This window comes from Leucopleurus acutus (genome assembly GCF_964270905.1).
Source record: "Leucopleurus acutus genome assembly, chromosome: 3".
NCBI classification, from domain to species: domain Eukaryota; kingdom Metazoa; phylum Chordata; class Mammalia; order Artiodactyla; family Delphinidae; genus Leucopleurus; species Leucopleurus acutus.
In genome coordinates, this window is record NC_139145.1 from 105,401,170 (window position 1) to 105,412,225 (window position 11,056).

Below are 11,056 nucleotides of genomic sequence, written 5' to 3' on the forward strand. Positions count from 1 at the left end.
CATGTTTTACATTTTGAAATTAGTTACAGAATAAGAAGATTTTCTAAGGAAGTGCTGAAAAATTCTGACTTTTAAAAAAGCTGATGTATTAGTAATACATATTACAACATTATCTGTAAATCAAAAAACACCTAGCATACAATTTTCTTAACATAATACATAAATACTAGAACCTCAATCAATTGGAATCTAGTTGACTTAAATCCTTAGCTAACTGAATTTTCCTTTCTTCACTCAAATGAGGAAAAAGAAAATAAATGGGGAAAAGTCACCAAATACAAGCTGGTTACTCAGGGAGAAAAAAATAAATTCTCTAGTATGCCTTGAAAGATGCAACTCAATTTTCCGCATCATTTTATATTAATTTTCTCTATAGAGATAATTAATATTCATATTTATGTATACACACCACATTCCTAGCATCTAGCACAGTGCTTTGCCCATTTCAAGCTGTCCATAAACTTTTACTTTTGAATGAATGAAGACTCTGACAGGCTACAAAACCTTTCAATATAGAACTGGAGTAACTCTTATAATGAGGACCCAGCTCCTTATTTTATTTGAAACAGGAAAAATAATAATAACAAGTACAACCACAGTAATAACTGGCACTTGGAGAACATGGGAGTTATCGGTGAGCTTTCACAAGCATCTCATTTGATACAAGGAAACTGGGTTTCTCAGAGGTGAAACAAATTGACTGGGATTACACATCTAGTAAACAGCAATGCCGGAGCTTGAACACAGCTTTGCTAAACTCTTTTCACAGCCCCAATCAGCTTCAATTGATTGATTAATTAAGTGAGAGTGATTAATTGCAAGCAGCTGGAGCCTGTGTCACTGAGAGTATATTCTTCACTGTAGTCTCATTCAGGCCCATTCTGATGTGTTATATCGTCCTCATTTCCTTTTATCTCCTTTAACCAAATAGATGGTAGAGGGGATAAATGAAGAAGGAGAAGAGTGACATGCTGCATGTGTATGATGTATGTTTCAAAATTGGGCAGATAACAACTTCAGGACAATTTGCTGAGGGCTTCTCTGGGAAAGGAGGTTCCTTAGACGCTCCTACGTCTCTGCAGGACATGAATACGAAAACACGTAGCCCGGTGTCAGCTGCTGGTGGCCATCCTGTGACCATTAGGGAAGCAGTAAAAGGCCAAGTGAGAGACAGAAAAATACTCAGTTTTCTTGATGAAATGGAGCCACCTACGCTACACCACCTTTCATTAAAGAGGCCCTTCCACTCCTGTCGAGCCAGCTTGAATTGGGGTTTTTCCTCTTGCAACCAAAAATATACGAACTGATACAGGAAAGAAGTAGGAGTGAAGGACAGTTTACACTTTCTCACTAATTTCAGCCTTCTATGTAAAAGTCATCACTTTATATATTAAAGTTTAACAGTGCCTGAGAACCTCGTGGATCACACAAACATGACTCACAAGACGTGGATACTGAGGTCTAAACAGTGTACGAGGGAAACAGCAGATGCCTTTACAAGAGCTGAAGGAGGAAACAGAACAGCCCCCCTCGTCCTACACAACTCAGTATGTCAGTTGATATCCCATCTGGTTTACAGGTGCCAGAAACAAAGAAAAAAGTTGAGGAAAAATTAGACTAGAAGGGAATATATAAGTGGAACGTCCTCTGATCGGATCTCCTCTACTCAAGAGGGAAAGTGGGGCACTTCCCTGGTGGCACAGGGGCTGGGAATCCACCTGCCAATGCAGGGGACACGGGTTCGAGCCCTGGTCTGGGAAGATCCCACATGCCACAGAGCAACTAAGCGCGTGCGCTACAACTCCTGAGCCTGTGCTCTAGAGCCTGTGAGCCACAACTACTGAGCCCGCGTGCCACAACTACTAAAGCCCACGCACCTAGAGCCCATGCTCCACAACAAGAGAAGCCACCACAATGAGAAGCCCGCATGCAGTGAGGAAGACCCAATGCAGCCATAAATAAATAAATAAATAAATAAATAAAACCAAGGAAGGGGCTGTGGAAACCTCTGATTAAAAAAAAAAAAAGCTCTCCGCCCACGCTGGGCATTCTGTTTCTATTTTCTGGGCTCTGCCCTATCCCAGGCCCCTCTCCTACTGAAAGGCCATGGAGAAAATAGACCTCACCAAAGCACAAGACAGAATGACCCACAGTGCAGTCCTGGAAGACAGCCAGTTCCCCAGCATTGATGTGGTCCCACTTAACTCCTCTGGGGTGGACGCATGTAGAGGTTCAGTGACAGCAAGCTATCGCAGCACACAAGAGCTGGCACACAAGAGCTGAAGTGGAGTCACTGCAAAAAGGGTGGGCAGCAGAAATGCTCCAGAAAGCACTGAAGTGTAATTTCAGGCCATGCCGCATTGTTTTGGAATTTGGAAAACCACAGGAGTAAACAAGCCAAGCTGGCCTGCAGCAGGCAAAAATAAGACTTTTTTTTCCTGACCCAACAGAGAAACCAGATCAAAGGCATGGAGCAGTTGGCCTGCAGCTCCGGCTCTATGATTCATTCTGTTACCAACTGTTCATTGTGTACCTACTATGTATCACATACTCTGACAAAGGAGCGTAACAGCACAGTTCCTTTTTTTGCTGCATACAGACCTGCAGCCACCAAACTCAGACACGCAAAAACGGTATCATTTTATTTTTTTCTATAACGATTTATTATTTCAAGCCCACACTAACACAGTGGTAGAAATAAGGCCTCCTCTAACCCCTCTCCCCTGGGTTGTCTCTAACTTCCAGGGGACTTAAAAAGTGCCAAGGAGTCTAGAGTGCAGAGCGGGGTTGAGAAATCCAGTCTTCACTGCGTCATCCCTCCACACTAGACACTATGAAAAAGCCCACATCTATTCTGAGCTGATGGGGAAGAGGCGGGGGCATCCTCTGTATTCGAGAAGCAAGACTTCGCCAGGTCCCACTAGAATCTAACCTCCCTTTTTCCTTTCTCAACTCTCTTCCCTTCCTGAAACCCATGAAATCTCTACCTACCCTGGGCTGAGGAGGGCACAACAGAAACTAACCCCTTATTCTTTCAAATCTATTTTCTAAATTGGGACCTTAATTTTAAGTTACAAACACAATGAGGTTGACTCCTTTATTGTCACTTGTTTTGCTTTTTGTCTCCTTCCTAAAGTAGCCTAGCTTCCAGAATACAGAGGAAGGGTGGGGGTTATAGGAAATACTAGGAGGATAGAAGCACTGGTTAATATCTCAAAAATGATCCCACTACAATTCAGCTATGTTTTCCATTGAGAAGATGGGACATTTTTCACAATATATGAAGAAGAGAATATATTAGCCGGGACTTGAAAACAGATTGGCGTTCACCAAAAGAAGAAAGTAAAAGAGGATCAAAGATGTGAGCAAGGCTTTAGCTGTATTTTTAGATCACTAAATAGTATGGGAATTAAGAACAATTTGTGGAACCTCATAGAAAATGAAGGTTCAATATCATTAATAGTATGAAATGTCCACCATGAGTAAAAAACTTGACCATATGCCACTTTATTTTATGTGGTTAAAAGTCAATTTTAAATTTACATCCCTTCCTCACTTCAAAAGTTAAAAAACTGAAAAATTTCATTTAAGAAAAATATAACTTGGGTAAGGGCCCAAAGCAGAGGTCAGATACAAAATCAAGAACTTTATTTTCTTTTCCTTCTGTGGCAAGTACCAATTTGACCTGAGCCTTCCATTAGAATAATTGAGTAATGAAACACTGTATTATGTATGAAAACAGATCCCTAATGACACTGATACTTCTGAACTAGAAATTTTTCGATCCATGTTACATAACTGTATGTTTGATCGACTCTATTGTCAAAGAAATATGGGGACCCAATAGGCAAAAGCAGTTATTTTTAATCACCCATCAATGGAAAGTTTCCTACCAGCCATCTGTATCACAAATTTTATCAACACATGTGTAACCTCCCTTTACTTCAGCGAGAGTTGGGTGGGTGTCTGCGCACTAGAGAAATGAATTCCAAAAACACACATCACTCTTCCCAATTTACATTTTCAGTATCCTGAATTTAAGCATGCTCAATGAATCTGACAGGGAGTGCTACTGAAGTCTCAACTCTAAATAAATAGTTTAAAATAAAAAGTTGTATAAATATCAGTCTGTGCCAATGATGCGGTTTGGGAGGGAGTGCTATAAACACAAAGTAAATTAAATGGGATCTACTTTTGTGGGGTAAAAGGCTACTTAGACTGGTTATTATAGAGAAGATTTTGTTGTGTGGTGCGACAGCACGTACCCCTGTGGCCAACCTACAACTGGTAGAAGAAACAAATCCCACCCATACCTAGGAGCGGTGCCACAGCCAGACCACAATTCCTATGAGGGATGAACTTAATTTGCTGAAAATGAAGGCCAGGCTCTGTTGCAGCTCATTAGCTGGTTACAGACACACTGCGAGAGAAGAAAGTGGAATTTAGTCGATGTTCCAACTTCTACATGTGCTGTGAATAAAACAGACTATTGTTTTTTTGATAAAGAAGTATTGTTTTGAATGTGCAGAGTGGCTAAGTAAAGCCAGCAGAATTTTTTGGCCAAATATAGTCTCTTGCTCACTCCTAAAAATCCTAGCTTTCAAATTAGGAGCTGAAGTCATTGAAAAAAAAAAAAAAAGTTTACATTCCTGCAGCCTGCTGCAGCAAAGCCAAACAAATGTTTGGCTTAAAGCTCACTTACATCTCTTTCATGAGCCTTTTCTTTAACATGGAAGTCTGAAAAATACCATTTCTTATACCGAGTCATTTAATGTCAAGTGTTTTGTGTGTGAGTGTGAGTGTGTGTGTGGACACACACACTCAGCAACAGTACTATAGGGTCAGTGTAGTGGTTTTAAAGCATGTGGGTCATATTTGAATTCAAAGAAACCATGGTTTTACAGCTTCTGGCGTAATTTAGGTCACAGTCACAAACTGTGATTTTTTTTTAAGCATCATTAACCACTGAATGGACAGGGAATGTGTTATTTTCAAGGTGCTTCTCTGGTGCCAGTTCAGGCAATAAAAACTTAAGGACAGGGGTCAAACTGGGAGGGTAACCTAGTACGTAGTTGCTCTCCTCATGCACTTTTTTACCATAAAAACTCAACATGCTTTTTGGCCTTTGGTCTCTAAGGCCACGCTGGGTAACGCGGAGTAACAGCACCAGTTTGTTAGCGGCAGGCATCTTGATGACCAGTTTCGGCGTAATCAGTCAGATTGGTGATTGGCCACTCTGAAGAGCCCATTAAGATTTCAAAATTGTGGCACTGAATCTGCAGTGGTCTCGTATTTTTCAAGATCGTGGGTAGATTCTCCTTACAATATTCTTCATGGATCAGCCACATTTTTGCTATAATACAGTTGAGGTTTGTGATAATGACGACCTTCACTGAAAATAAATTCCCAGTCTGAGAGCAGAAAATGAAATGGTTCAAACTGAGGTGCGTTATAACTAACTGGTACCTGACAATCCATGCCCAGACCTGGGGAAAGGAAATGGAGGAAGCCAAGTGTTCATCATTCTCAACCCTCTCCTCCTAGCTGCCTACAGCCCTGCATGTTGGTGGTGGTGTTTTGTTTTCAGGAGTAATTTGATGTTGAAGGTAGATTTCCCAGGTGGAAATGATTGGTATGTCGGGGGAGGGGAGCAGAGAGTAAGCAAGTCTTCATGGTCAGACATGATGAGAAGCTGGGGGCCTCCACAGACCAATTCTAGTTCCCTTCTCAACTTGTAAACGCTGAAAAAAAAGCTCTTTCGTTACAGAGGGCCATTGTTACATGGAAGGCATAAAATAAAGCATTTACTAAAAAACATGATTTATACATTGAATTCTTTTTTCAATATAATATCAAAAAAACTGGGTTTTTATTGTCACATCCACAGGATCCCCAAACTCACTCTTCAGATGCCATTTTTTGTAGTGGCAGCGGCGTTAATATAATTTTAGCCACCCAGATTTACCTGCATAATTTACATCATCAGTGTAATAGTGAACATATCAGCATCAAAGGAAGAGTAGAAGAAATATACATTTTACTGGAACTTTTTTCCAGGTATTACAGATATAGATTCTTGTGCTTTTCAAGACTGTTTTAAGATATTACAACCTATACTATGCTGAACACCTGAAACTAATATAATATTGTAAATCAACTGTATTTCAATGAAAAAAAGATACTACAATCTACCAAAGAATGCTTTTGATTTATATCAAAACCTCTGAGAATTAATCTTGAAGGGGCTATAAGAGAAAAAAGGAAGGTCATTTTTTGAGAGAAGTGATGGGGACTGACTTCAATTCTAAACAGAGTACCACATCATTAATGAGCTGGCCCCAGACATGCATTCTCCAAATAAATATTTGTTGAGTACATAAACTAAACACTTTAATTTTAACCATTTTTATTCAATAGTTTCTAAAATGTTTTCTAAATGCCCTTGCCTCCATAAAAAAAAACTTTTAGAATACAAATTTAAAATTGTTTGTCATATGTCATCATTGTGAAGCTCCACATTATATTACACAACTCTGTGTCCTGTTTGTCCTTAAAGTTGGCTGCTTTCTCCTTCAATTCCAGGTTCTCCATTAAGACATTTCTACTACTGTGCCTCTCACAGACGATATGTCTAATATCATTTCACCTTCTCTCTTCCAATCTGCTCTGAGATAGAAAAACAGATCTAAATTTGTCAATTTATGCTAAATAATCATCATTATGACTCTGGATAAAAATCTACTATAGAAATTCCCTAGAAGTTTTGCAACTAAGTTTTCTGCCAAAGAGCTTACGTTGCCAAAAGCTCAGTAGTCAGGTAAGGAGTTATTGTAGCAAGTTCTGACTGCCTTTAGACTATTTCAGAAAGTCAAGGAATACATACACAACTGAAACTTGAGTTGACGACCAAATAAATTTTTCCTTAATAAGCATTTAAGTTTTGAGGCTAATTTAGGTCCTAAACTTCTCTAATCCCACCTCATATTTGAACACTAGCTTACAGCTTACAAATAACTTCCACATAATGTAGGATTCCATTTTACTTTCATAACGTGAGTATGTTTGGCTTTTTCAGGCAACAAGGAATAGAAACCTAGTCAAGCTAACTTATATTAGTATAAGGCATTACAGAATCTTTAAAACAAGCCAAATGGACACTGGATCTTACTAAGAGATGGGAAAACAGTTCAAAGTACAGTGAATCCACAGAGTCTAGTATCACATTGTCACCTCAACAGCAGGAGCACGTTTCTCCCTTTGCCATGACTTCACCATTACTCTCACCTATTTTCTTACTTTAGTAAATTCTTAGTAATATTCAAGACAACCTAATAAAATATTTTAAAAATATTTTTAGTGTTTAAAGTATTTTTTAATTTAATAAAAATACGGTATAAAATATTAACTATTTTAAAAGTATAAAATATTTTAAATGTTTTCATTACTATATGAAGGATTGAATGTTGCATACTTTAAATAACTAAAAATAAAGATGGTACTTAACACTCACACACACACATACAAAATGTTTCACTAGTAAAAAGAAAAAATATTGAGCTTTTGTGTGTGAAACCTTTCTGGTAAGCCACAAATAACTTGGCAATTTCTACCTGAGTTTCCTTACATGGTTGATCTTCAATTAAAGATACAGGTCTGAGATGTTATACCTTTTATTTGGTCCAGAGAAAGAGGAATCATTTAGTTATTGAACTTCAACTCTTAAAACGTCAGTTTCTAGTCTGCTTGTTGTCTTGAGTGCAAACTGAGCGTTCTCTTAGATGAGGTGCTTTCACTTAGGAGAGACCGCTTTTTTAGAAGAGAAACCCAACCAGAATATAGAGATTTGTCAGAAACATAAAAGTCAGCAAAGAAGCATTAACACCACAGTCTCCTCAGGGGGATGAGGGAGGGTACAGCCATCGTTTTACCAGCTTCCCTGACCAAGTCTACTTTTATAAAGCGTCAGTCTTGGTATCTTGAGAAAAGAAGCAACTCAAAAGGAAGTGTGTTGGAAATTTCCAAAATACAGAGAGTCTGTTTGGATACAAACAGTGAAGACAGGCTTCTATATTTAATGATGGGGCCTGGGTTGCCTGTCTTCTGTGATCACTGGCTCTGTGTGGTACACTTTGGTGAGTTTATGATGGTGTAATCCTCTGATGAATGAAGCCCTCCCTCCCTCCAGCGCTGTTTATCCTTAGCTTATGCACACAAAGACCAAAGAAAGTCGTTGACGACACGTCCAGTTTATACACTGAACCCTGCAAAGAGCCAGCTGACTCAAGTGAACCAAGAAGCTCTTGTGTCCTGAGCGTCTCTCATTCATTCATTCACACACACCGATATTTACCCTGCACCTACTATGTGCCAGGCACAACAAAAGAAGAGGTTAAGTGGGGAAAAGTGAAGATGAGGGACATGGCAGTGGTAGCTAGGGAGGAAAGGGGAAAAAATAGTTTGTGTTTGTATTAATAAAAGGGGAGATTCTTTTCCTGACATCCTGTAAAAACTTGTGACTGTAACGTGTCAGTCATATTAATTAAATTCACTTCTATTTGAACTATAAGATTCTAGGGAAACGACCCCATGTTGATGGAGCCTTTATTATTCTCACTGAAATCCCCATAGTAGTTAAAAAATAAATCTATGGTAGTTCTCTGAAATAATTCAGACCTAAAGAATATACAACTCCATATATTTCAAGAGCAGAGAATAATGGAGATAATAAAATGATTTGTTGCTTTTTGCAAACAAAAATAAATTTCATAATTATAACTACCACTCTGTGTCCATTTTACGATTAGAAAAATAAACAAATTAAAGTGAATACGTCATAGCACCTAAAGTCTAATACTTTTGACACAATCACTGGAGAGAAGAATTGGCGGAGAATGGAAGACAAGTATTTTTTAGCAGGAGTTTGGAGGAGTTGTAGATCACTTTATATCTTTAAAGATGAAAGGGAAAAAATTAGTAGTCTGCCCAATGGCAGACTGTTTTAATGTCATTTTGTGATTTGGAACAACAGAAATAGCACTTGTTCAAAAACTGTTTTCAAGTCATGATTTCTAGAAGTCACCCCACTTATCACTATGTCAGAATATTTTTCTCCAGACCATTAGAAGCAGGTTTTGCTTCTATGCTGCTTTCAAGGATTCCAAAGGTTCACTCACAATGTCAGACTACAATAAAATTCAGCGTAATGTGAACCATTCTGTGATATTGCCTTTCCTTATTGCCTTTCAGTTACACTGTTCTAAATGCAATAAAGGAGAAGTTGTTCTGAATTGGACAGATAGAGAAATGAGTATCATTCCCTGAGCTGAAAAATCACAGACTGTAATATGCTAACAGCTTAGAGGAGAATTTCTTATATTGATGGTTGGTTATGCGTGTTTGAACATCTGAGTAACCTGAAAAGCATATAAGATTGCCTATTACACATCGTGGTGGTTTTTATTTGGTATGCATTCCACAATGGGCAATAAAGCAGTGCCCCGCCGGCTGCAAATGTATTGATGCGTTTTTATGGAGAGTAAACCCAAGCAGTACCATGGTCACAGAAAAGTCGAATTCATGGCCACTTACTCTGCAGAGCAGGCCCTGTGAAAATGAGACACTTCTTTTTACATAGAGGCTTGACTCTTAGCAACAGGTCAGAGCTAGGGAAACAAGCGCTGCCCAAGATATTCTGGGGGCTGTAAACCCAGGAATGCTCTGAGAGCTGCCAGTGGGGCCCCAAATGATCCTGAGCAGTTTGCATACAACCTTGGCACAGTACAGACCAGTCTCTCTGCATTCATTAGCCTGAGGTGAGTTTCTTGACGGAAAGGCAGGAGCACATGAAGAAGCTTAGTTTTCTATGCCTTCCGTGGACACACAAGCAAAGCAGAAACTTGAGGATAGCAGCACTGATCTTTGCAGGTGATGTCAGGAGCATTCCAAACATGAAAGGCAGATTTAAAATACTCAGAGTATATAATGGTTATTTTACATACGGTCATCTGTTTATTCGAAGATGAAAAGAAGGACTGCCAGGCAATTCTGGCCTATAAATACCACTAACCCCAGTCATTATTGTAAGTGTTTCCTTCACCCTCTAAGAAAAAAAAAAAAAAAAGAAAAACGCTTTAAAAAAAAAAAACACACTCAAAAGTAACATTTCAAGGGTAATTATACTCATATTTTGAAGTAACTTATCTTAAGAGTATGAATGATTCCTGTCCAGCTCACATCTTGGGTCGTTTCGTGCAGAATTCCCACTAACGATCCCTTTGCCCAGTACTTAAAATAAACCCATCTATTCCTTCTCCCAGAAAGAAAATAGCAAAAATCTCAATGGTCGCAGTGAAATTATCCCCTGTGACAGAGTGAGTCATCTAAGCACCGCAGGCAAAAGCTCCCTTCTTTGAAAACTTGCACCCTGGCTTCCTTCCGGGGAACCTGCACCACTGGCATATGACTGAAAGACAAGCTGCTTGACTTCACTTTATGTACCTGGCCCAGTCTGAGGAAGTTTTGTTTAAAGTTAATGTTCCTATATAAAATTATACGTTCTTGCTGACTTTCACCATAGAGTTAAGGCAGTAGACCCACAGCAAGCAGTTCGTAGTAAAACATTTTTAATTTCAGTTAAGAGTCCTAACATTTGCCTCAACGGACATTTCTTGTGACTTTTTCTCATACATAAGCATTAATTCTGCAAAATAGCAGAGCTGATTCTGTGTGCTTATTATAACAAAAGTAAATATCCACAATTTCTTATCTCTTTGACAGTTTTCCTTTAATATCAAAAAGGCACACTGACTAGAGCAATTTTATAGTTATTTAGTAAATGCTCATTTGTTAGAAAATCATTATGAAGATTTTATTGATTAAAATCCACCAGTCTTACCAGTAATTTTACACATAATGTGTTCATTTAGTAACACCTTCTTTTTCTCTTCCATTCTACTCCAATTATTAAATTTTTTAATATAAATTTATTTATTTATTTATTTATTCATTTATTTATTTATCTTTGGCTGCCTTGGGTCTTTGTTGCTCTGCGTGGACT